This window comes from Mytilus californianus, unplaced genomic scaffold (genome assembly GCF_021869535.1).
Source record: "Mytilus californianus isolate M0D057914Y unplaced genomic scaffold, xbMytCali1.0.p SCAF_7, whole genome shotgun sequence".
NCBI lineage: Eukaryota > Metazoa > Mollusca > Bivalvia > Mytilida > Mytilidae > Mytilus > Mytilus californianus.
In genome coordinates this window covers 87647195-87658780 of record NW_026262723.1, presented here as the reverse complement: position 1 = coordinate 87658780, position 11586 = coordinate 87647195, and positions in this window count along the sequence as shown.

The window sequence follows — 11586 nt, the reverse complement described above, 5'->3', positions numbered from 1 at the left end:
TCCTTCTTACATCTCACTTAAATTATGCACGTTCTAAAATTCGTTTAGGTGCATTACACAATATATCTAACAGAAAATGTTTCACGATGACGGAAATGGTATTCTTTTATGGAAGATTGGTTCCAATAAAATCATTGATATTGTGTGATGCAATGACATGAAAGGCGTTAAAGATTAAAATACATATTCATTTGCATATTTCCTAATCTTTTATGTTTTCCATAATTTATGAATATAGAATTATTAGATCTGTGTTTGTAGTTCTATATACAAACACACAGAATGATACACTAAGTGCAGTTCCTTAAAGGCCAAATCTTGAATTTTAAATGAATCTTTAAGCATCAGATTATTTTTTCTGTAATGTTAACGTTTTTTATCATTGTTCACTAATAATTTCCAGAAAAGGGCATTGAAAATGTACTTTTTCAACATAAACAAATTAAAAAACTTATTCTATTGAAATGGGGTTTCATTCTTCATTGCAAAAATACACTTCTTGTATTCAAATGACTAAAAGTATTCAAAGAAATTTGATGGGGAATAAACTAAAAAAAAATATTGGTTTTCTCAGTTAAGAGTTTTGAAATTTTACTTACTGATCAAGCCAATCACCGATAAGTGTAACCTAAATTATTGATTCATTACAGATGATCATTGCACAAATTTATCAAGTAAAATATAGGCCTTACTTGAATATTTTTTTTCATATTTAGAATTAATATTTTGTCTTTTCTTTTGAAAAAAAATGTTCATCCTTAATTATTTATCTTTCAGACATACTTTATAGAATCATTTTATGTAGTGTAGATCAAATATAATAGGCAATGAATAAATCTATCGTTTCCATATATCAAACATCTAATATATACATTTGTGTATTCAATAACGAGGTCAAGTATTCATGTATTGAGATGTATAATGAAGAATCTGCTTAATTATGTAAGACCGAGATTGATTAGTCATTTGGTCAATATGATTGGCATTTAAGGAGTTGGGACATTCAAATAAGGCCCCGCCTTGTTTCTGATTGTTTGGTGATCATGCCAGTTGTCAGTCATGCTGGTAATTTATTATTATTCTTACCTAATTAAATTGACAAAACAAACCTGTAAATTGACAAAACTAAAGACACACATACTTGAATGAACTACTCCAAAGATATAACCCAAATTTTTCACAGTTCATATGTGCATATGAATATAGGCATGATGATTACAGAGAACTACCGGTATATTTCAGTGTGTATACATTCTGTAAATTTAGTTTCTAACCTGTGCTACTTCATGTTTGTGAGGCCGGTGCCTTAGGAAAGACTTGGAACACTAGTTCCAATTTTTCCAAAAAACTTGTTAAAGATAGCCAGTAGTAACGAACGTATTATACTTTCATCTTATTTTCTGAATTCCTTTCAACAAGCTCAACAAGTGGTTTTTTTGTTTTCTGAAATCCTTTCAGAAAGCTCAACAAGTAGTTGTTTTGTTAGTTATGATATGTTTCTAGTTTTTGTTACTTGCCTGTATTTAACAAGTGTCAACAATGACACGGTTGATGCTATGGGTACCTTCAGACCCGCGTGTAAAACGTCTAACCATAGCGACATTAGCTTGTGTTCTTGTTCAATTGTAGTCTGACCTAGAAACAGTAGGATATATTATAGTGAGTTAAGGTGCTCTATAGTGTGCAATGACATATGATATGACATCCGTTGCACGCACACTTGTGTCTGAAATAACCTTCATCTGGTACGCTTCAACAGTTAGGAAAGCAAACAATATATAACGTTAGAGAGCATATACACCAAAAAGGTTCGAAATTTATCAACAATATAAACGAGGTCAATTCTTGCATGAAAGAGTTGCATCCTTAGTTTTAGCATATTTACATAATTTTAATTTACATGAAAATTTACATAGTACAAAATGTAACAGTTGACAATTTGACAATTTTTTCAAATTTTTACGGATTCTGAAAGGAAAATATGTCTAATCTGTTCAGATATTTTCCCAAATAGAGTTTAACTTAGTTGAATATGGATTCGATAGTCAGCTGAAATAGAACAAAAAAATAAATGGAGAATGTGTCCATGGGACCCGCTTACATAATACCGTTATAAAGGGAGATAACTGAAGAACGGTAAAAGTGACGCTACCCAAATTCGAGCTTGATCTGAGTTTCTGTGGTAATAAGAATTGTTTATAAGTTTCATTACATTTGATTGATGCAAACTAAAGTTAAAGAACGGAGACCAATTTCCCGACATACGGACGTACAGACGAATAAGGGTAACACTTAATGCCCCCTCCGCTGCGGCGGGGGCATAACAAACAGTTCTAACTCTGATTCCCAATATGGGACAAGGCATTATTTTTGACTAACGGTTCACAAATCAAACCATCCTTTTATTTGTATTTTTGCAATCTGTTTTTTTTCAATTGAAATCGTATGTAGTTGCCTTCAATCTTTTAAAGTATGACTGTCCTATCACTTTCAGCACACCTAGTAATGTTAATTGACAAAGTGGATATAGAGTCTTAATCCCTTTGTTTATTCTGCAAATAACCAATTATTCTGACTACTGGGAATGATAGTTTTTCAAAGCAAAATATGAAAATACAGGAAAAACTCCAATTAGCGTTTATCCATATAAGTCATATGTAATACCGGGATATTATGGCGAACACAATCTAATGAATATTCAGCAGGCTAGCACATCAAACACATTTAACGTCTATCGTCACAATATATGGGTCTTACGATATTCAGAAGAGTATTAACCCCGTTGCCATGATAACAGTTTGACCGTTGAGTCAATTGCTTTCCAACTGATTTTTACAATTTGTTTTATGTTGTGCTGTTACACGTACACCACTGTCCCATGTTGCTCACAAATATGTTTCATACCACATCTCGTTATCTTATATCACATGTAACCTCGCCATATTATTCACATGCCCGTCCCAAGTCAGGAGCATATATGTCAGTGGTTGTCGTTTGTTGCTGTCTGCAATATTGGGGTTACGTTTATCGTTTTAGCAAAATTTGTTATCATGTCGGTAGTTTTTTTTTCGATTAAATTGATTCACATTTTGTCCTGGATGGGGCCTTTATAGCTTATAATGCGGCATGGGGTTTGTTTGTTGTTGAAGACCGTACAATGCCCCATATCTGCTTACATCCACGGTGTCTCATTGGCAATCATACCACATCTACTTATTTTTATTATTTTGTAAATTATAACTTCATTGCTAATCACTGCCGTCCAATGCTTTGCATTCTAATGGTCCATTTTTTGTATTTTTTTACTGATAAAAAAGTTCAATTACTGAATAGTTCAATCAAAATAATATGACTTGGCTACTCTCGGCAACCACAGTTTTTTTTAATTATACACACCGGCATATGCGTATTATGATAAATCTTTAAAAAAAACAGTGATTTATTGTGCGTGGTTGAAAAACTAGAATAAACATGTATTTTAGTCATTTTCGAATAACGTTATAAAAATGTCTTTTGACTAGTTGGGATGTTGTCTCATTGAAGTTTGTCGTCCGGAACATGCATGAAATGTTTGCCACTGGACGTTAAGAAATCAACAATCAATCAATCAATCAAACATTGAAGTTTACCCTACATCTCCTTTTATGCATAACCCCTCGGTGATTTTGTATTCACCTCGAATGCTGGAGGTCGGTGGTTCGATCTCTTATCGGGGATTAGCCATTGACTTGAAATTTGGTATTTTCCTCTTCTCCGCTAAGCATACGGCATGTACGAGTAAGAGAAGTGATTGGTCGGTTCGCAGTCAAATATGCCCGTGTAAGGTGATACGTCCTCTTTTACATTGCTACCTTGTGAACTAGCACATTGAAAATACAAATCAGCGTATCGTTCTGGCACAAGAGGTCTTATCCATATCATATATCAGTATTTTCTTGTCTTGATATGCGTGCTATATTTGCCACTGGACATTTAACGTCAATTCATCATTGTTCTTTTTATTCATATTGTCGGTAATTTGCATCCAAAGTGACAACAGAGAATCATAAATTTTACCACAATTCCAGAATATCCATATTATTTATGACACAATTAAAAGCAACGAATTATTAGATAAGTTGTTAAATGGTACGGATTATTCATATTTTCTTTTATCATACCCCTTACTTGCTGTTTGGAAGTTTCAACTGGTAGAAGCGAGTTGAAATGGTTTTATTGCAACAATCATTCAACTTTTATCTTTCCATTATTCTTTCAAAAACAGAGTTCCCTTATATAACTCTAAAAACTTAAACATAGCTTAAAGTTTATGATTTGCTGTTAAAACGATGTTAAAACCTGTAATTTTTCTCTGCAGAACTATTTCCAATATGTTGAATGACAGTTATTTATGCGACCATGCTCCAAAGGACTATCTTGTATTAAAGTGTTTGCAAGCTAGCATTTTGAGAAATGGTTTCTGTAAGAACCCGTTCACACTAGCATTTTTTGAATCGTGCATAGAAGCGTTATCATTAATCAGCAAAAAGTTCAGGTTTTGGCAATTAAACTAGAAAAGAAAAGATAGTACAGCGGTATATAATGCCTTATTTCTTATGCAGCAAAAATACTGCAATCTGATTGGTTAATTACCCCGGCGTAAATAACACCCCACCCTTGTTCACCCCGGGATAAATAAAATTTTGCCAAAAAATAAAAAAATAAAAAATTTGCCAAAATAAAGAAAAAAAAAATAAAATGTAAAAAAATAAAAAAATATATATATAAAAAATAAAAAAATAAATAAATTTGAGGACAAAATTTTGTAAAATTTTTTTTAAAAAAATTTAAAAAATTTGTTTTCCCGAAAATTAAAAGAACAAAATGTTTTTCTGAATTTCCCAAAAATAAAGAAAAAAAGTATTTAACAATACGCAGCAACATCAACGTTGAAAAAATGTTACACTGGAAATTTTCATTAGCACTTTTCAATTTTACATCCCGGTTTAAAAATGAGTAAAGGAATTGTTAATAAGAAATAAATTCGTTATCTTGGTGTAATCAGGGGTGTACGGAATTTTACACCGTTGTTGAAAATTCATACACCCATTCAGCTGCGCCTCAGGGTGTATGAATTTTCAACAACGGTGTATCTTGGTGTAATCAGGGGTGTACGGAATTTTACACCGTTGTTGAAAATTCATACAACCATTCGGCTGCGCCTCAGGGTGTATGAATTTTCAACAACTGTGTAAAATTATGTACACCCCTGATTACACCAAGATAACTAATATTACGTAGAAGTGTTATCATTTATCAGTAAAAAGTTCAGGTTTTTGGAAATTAAACCAGAAAAAGAAAAAAAGTACAGCGATATATAATGCCTTACGTAGAAGTGTTATCATTTATCAGCAAAAAGTTCAGGTTTTGGCAATTAGACCAGAAAAAGAAAAGATAGTACAGCGTTATATAATGCCTTGCGTAGAAGTGTTATCATTTATCAGCAAAAAGTTTAGGTTTTGGCAATTAAACCAGAAAAAGAAAAGATAGTACAGCGGTATATAATGCCTTACGTAGAAGTGTTATCATTTATCAATAAAAAGTTCAGGTTTTTGGCAATTATACCAGAAAAAGAAAAAAAGTACAGCGATATATAATGCCTTACGTAGAAGTGTTATCATTTATCAGCAAAAAGTTCAGGTTTTGGCAATTAAATCAGAAAAAGAAAAAACGTACAGCGATATATAATGCCTTACGTAGAAGTGTTATCATTTATCAGCAAAAAGTTCAGGTTTTGGCAATTAAACCAGAAAAGAAAAGATAGTACATTGATATACAATGCCTTTCATAGAAGTGTTCTCATTGATCAGAAAAAAGTTCAGGTTTTGGCAATTAGACCAGAAAAGGAAAAGATAGTACAGCTATTCATATTGCCATACAAAAGCAGTGATAAGGTAGCAATTTGATGACAGAAAAATAGACACAATTAAGATTTTTTTCCAACTCCATAACTACAAAACATCTTCTGAAAGTGTTACTGCATCTGGAAAATTTGAGATAATGATACTATTCCTGTTTTATCAAAACAAAAAGAGGAAAGATCAAATAATTATTTATTACTTCTATATGAATTAGATGTAGTCGTCTCATATCTGAGTGGCTGACGCCACTCAGATATGAGAAGACTGATACACATATACTTATAACTCAGCACTTCGTTACTACAGATTTTTTTTTATAAGAAATCAGATATATGCTTTAGAGAACTAACATAACGCCTGACATTCCATATCTGTTTAATCAGTTGTTATTTGTCTTCTCTGTACTCGGAGACATTTAAAACAATTAAACTGATCTGGTTTGTGTTATTTGAAGTTTAATGATGACATTTCTCATTTGTTTGTATTTTGGATAGTTATTCAATGAAAGATCTAACACGTTAAAAGTCTAACAAAAAACGGTAGGCGTAGTGCAAAAATTATACGGCAAATTATTGACTTTGAAAATACTTAAACAATTGCCAAGAGTAATTTTGACCTTTACGTAGCTTAGGAACTTTTAATTGTACCATCTGTAGATGCTCGAGCGTTGTTTTTTTCTGATGAAAAGGCTAAAAAATTTTCCACCACAATTGGATAGTTCAAAAATAAATATTTAACATACTCTAAATACTTACATGTATATTTTGGCATGATTGAACAATGGCATGCTTTTCGCAGACTATTTATAGCGTCTTTACCCTAAATCCTCTGGATGAGTACTGAATGTTTTTTTAGCGTGGGAAAACATGATTTGTCTTGTTAGTTGGAATTGGTTTTGAATTAGCGTTCAGTAACTGTAGGTTCTAATAAATCGATACCTGGATTTTTTTGTCTTTTTGTTATAAAATTGAGAATGGAAATGGGGAATGTGTCAAAGAGACAACAACCCGACCATAGAACAGACAACAGCAGAAGGTCACCAACAGGTCTTCAATGCAGCGAGAAATTCCCGCACCCGGAGGCGTCCTTCAGCTGGCCCCTAAACAAATATATATACTAGTTCAGTGATAATGAACGCCATACTAAACTCCAAATTGTACACAAGAAACTAAAATTAAAAATAATACAAGACTAACAAAGGCTAGAGGCTCCTGACTTGGGACAGGCGCAAAAATGCGGCGGGGTTAAATGTTTACTTTGTGCTTAGTGTCTTTTGATGAGTCAAGTTGCCCAACTAATTTTATAATTTGTTCTCATGTTGTGTTGTAACACCGCTGTCCGAGGTAAGGAGAGGACTGTGCGCTTCCAAACATGTCACCATTTGTCTGTCCCAAGACAGGAGCCTGTAATTCAGTGGTTGCAGTCTGCCATATTTTATCGTTTATCATTTTAAGCATAAATCGGCCTAATTGTTTTTTTCTTTTGAATTATCTCACATTTGGTCATATGGAGATCTTTTATAGCTTACAAAACATTATGAGTGTTGCTCATTGTTGACGGCAGTACATGGTCATTTAGTTGTTAACATCCTCGTCCTTTGGTTTCTGGTGAGATTTGTCTCATTTGCAATCATACCTCATCTCCTTCTTTTTATATCAAGATATTATCTCTGCTGTATATTTCTTATTTTAATAATTGGACGAATAAAATAAAATGTTTTACGTAAATTCCTCTATATTGTTTATGGTCTTTTGTATTCATTAATTGCTAATAACCTGAGGATGTGCAGAGTAATTTAAATTTTACTTTTATAAAAGACTAAGTACTTCATGAAAAAAAAACAAATAAAAAAACACAGGTAAGTGAAAATAAAAGGGCTACTTCCTTTTTCGTAAGGATATATTCTTTTTTTCAGTTGAAAAATGCATGTACTTTCCAGTAAATATGCCTCGATTCGCTCTCAGAACAAAATTCGCAGACTAATAATGGTGTGACTTTCACATTATTTGTTAAACTCGATCAGGTCGATATCATTCATGCCTAGATGATCTCTGGCGCGATAAGTTGCAATATTGGAATGACAGTTAAGATAAACTGTCACTGAGATATGATACTACTGTGGCACAATTTTCTTGTGAAAACAACAACTCCTCATTTTTTAGGAAAGGAAATCCTTGTAAGAATGCACATTAACTCTAGACGTCCAAGATTTTTGTCTATTTTCTACACATAAATCTCCACTAAAAAAGGATCAACTGGCCAATGTCACAATTTATCACTACCATAACACAACAACTAGATAGAAAATAGGTGTCTTTTTTTCATTTATGTATCAGCGTTCCAAAATATGAAGTAAAATTAGCGTACATTTCAATTTCCACCAAATTTGATAAAAATTTAACCCTAGCTCTAAGCCTTAACCCTAAAATATGTATTTTTCACGTTTCCTCTAAAGTCAGTTCTCGGAATTATGTTTTAAAGGGATATGTCATTTCTGTTAACATTTTTGACTGATTATATGAAAAAAGGGGTCACCGTATTTAATTTTGTCAGTAAAAATCAACTTGTCTCAATATTTAGCGTAAAAAAGGGTTTAAAACGACAAATAATCGTAACGTTTTGATAGCGTTCAGGGTTAATGATTAATGTTACATATATCATTTTTTGTTCTTCAATTGCAGTTAATTAAATTCTAAATGCAACCAAAATTTCATAAAAACCCAATTACGTATACGTTGTCTTTAAACTTGTATATTCCGACGTTTACATATAATAAGAAGATGTGGTATATGTGCCAATGAGACAACTATCCATCCAAGTCACAATGTGTAAAAAGTAAACAATCATAGGTCAAAGTACGGCCTTCAACACGGAGCCTTGGCTCACACCGAACAGCAAGCTATAAAGGGCCCCAAAAAGACTAGTGTAAAACAATTCAACAGGAAAATCAACGTTCTATTCTATATAAAAAACGAGAAACGAGAAACACTTATGAACCACACCAACAAACGACAACCATTGAACAACAGGCTCCTGACTTAGGAAAGGTGCATAAAAATGCAGCCGGTCTAAACGTTTTAACAGGCGCCAACCTTCACCCTAACCTGAAACAGTGGTATAACATTACAACATAAAAAGACACACAATAAAATATTAATTGAAATGGCTTATCTCGATCAAAAAGACAATACACAAAAACAAGTAAATATACACTAGACGAATAAGTATGATCTATGACACAATATAGATAACAAAGATCTTTCTATGTCAAAAAGACAACTTTAACCTAGGACAAAATGGCGTTAAATAAAGTAACGTACACCGGTAAATTTAAATATAATAATTTTGTTGTTAGTACAGAAACATTTCTTACAAAATATATTTGTTATTCATAGGACGAATACAGAAGTGAATTTTTTTTCGTCATACTAAATACTTATCAAAGGTGATACATATTAAAAATAGTAAGACGATATATAGCACAAAATAAGTAAACATTGAATAACAGAAATGCATTACAAATTTTGTCAACAGGTCAAATTAACACGAAAGTACGATTTGAGAGTACTTGCAGTTACTGAAAGCAAATTTAAAAGCCAAAAACAATTAATAATAAAAAATCATGCATCAGAGACTAAAATAAATTAAAACACATCCCAGGCAGGGATATAGTGTTTTAACGCCATGGACAGTCAAAGAAGACATGACTTGGGCAATGCCAAAATAAAAGTAACGAAGTTAGGATTTAACCTCATAATAAATATGTATGATGTTATGTATAGATAAAACAATTTCTAAATAGAAAATAAACGTGGATGTGTATATATGCATCCCAAAAACCATTAGAAAAGAATACAAATTTAGTTATGTTTTAATTTGTTGATGACAAAATCGATGTTAGTGCCAATGAAAACAATATTCAAAGATCTTATCACAACATTAATAAGATAACCTTTACTAATAAGTTTGTTTACAGGTTCGATAAGTTTACACGGATCACATAGTGATTTCCGCGCTTTTAGTACAATATTACCGTAAAATTTAGGATGTGAAATACCATTTTTAATAAGTTTTCTACAGGTACAGCCAAATTTACTAATCAAATCTTTGTATCTATGAAAGAATTTAGTAAATGGTTTAAGTAATTTATGGTAACGAAATCCCTGACTTAATAATTTACGAGTGATACATTGATTACGTTCGTTAAAATCTATGACATCACTACACACACGGGCATAACGAACGACAGTATACTTATATTTTAGGTTACAAACGCAATTACAATAGTTTCAATCAGCGATAATTTCAAGGTTCAAAACCTTGAAACTGAATTTGTACAGAAATAGTAAAAAGCAAACTAAATTATTTAACTATTTCAATATAAAATGCATCTCAAGGTGTTAACTTTACATTATTGAAATCTCATTAGCAGCGTCGTAATACAATAATTTAATGTAAAGTCTATTCCAACAAATTAAATACCGAAGCAGAAGTTCGTATAATCATATGATTGTCCGTTTCAATTATGACGACGGTATCAAAGTCAAGCCCAACTTTAACTGAGCTGCCATGTTTTAGAATATTCATGAAAAGTTAAAAAATGTGATAACTTTTATTATGCTTCGATAAGACAACCGAGAAAACAATGAGGAATCTGTATGTTCTTCAATTTGTTCATTCAGACAGAATTAATTTACTAGTGATTACCCAAAGACCACTCTTTAAGTCTGAAATAAAAAGCGCCTTATATGATTAATTAATTTGAATTCATCATACACTTTTAACATTTAAAATGATATTCAAAAACTTTGCTTCTAAATGTCATGTTTTTTCTTTTTATGTGTTGATTACTGGTGAATATATATATTTTATTCAGAGTATTCTATTTGTACTCGGCCTTTACCTGACAAAAGAAAGAATAAAGTTGAAGCTGAGGCATATTTGCAATTTATAGCCTGTAGTATTTCCGTAAATGTTCTTAAAATTAAAATGTTAGGGCATTATAACGTATTGTTAAAATAACAATTTCAATACTCTTGTCAATAAAACGAATGTCAGAAGCTACGTGAAAAAAAAAACCATCAGTATTTTTATATATAACCTTTTGCACTAAACGGTTATGTGTAATAACTTCTCAAGACTTTTCCTCAATAGTGGGTTATTACATTAGCTCCCATGATATTTCAGTAAGCCATCAAACTTTATTTACATAAAGATAACAAATAAACGAATAAGTTTTATTACATGTTGAACACTTTATTTTCACACTCTTAATTCTCTTGACAACCGATTGATTCAGTCCTAACATATATCTGGTATTGAAACAGAATGCATCTTGTGTTTTATTTCAAATCAAGAATACAGACTGTATTATCTTTATCTTTAGACAAGCCGTCATTAAAACGGAGAGATCCTGCTGATGGGAGATCTTTTGTAGTCTCGGTTCAAATCTCGTCTAGCTTGGGTAAGTTTGAGAGCTTGAAACATCGAATAGACTCTTTTCTTGGGATATCATATGTTAACCTCTATAATTATCTTTTTTCTTTGTTAGTTTACTCCTTACTACTGTTTATCCTTTTTCTTAATATTGATCATTGGATGATAGCAATTAATATTTCATAAATCCAGATATTAACCCAAAAGGGGGGAATCGCATGAAGCCAAACGGAATGAGACTAGGCTAAGC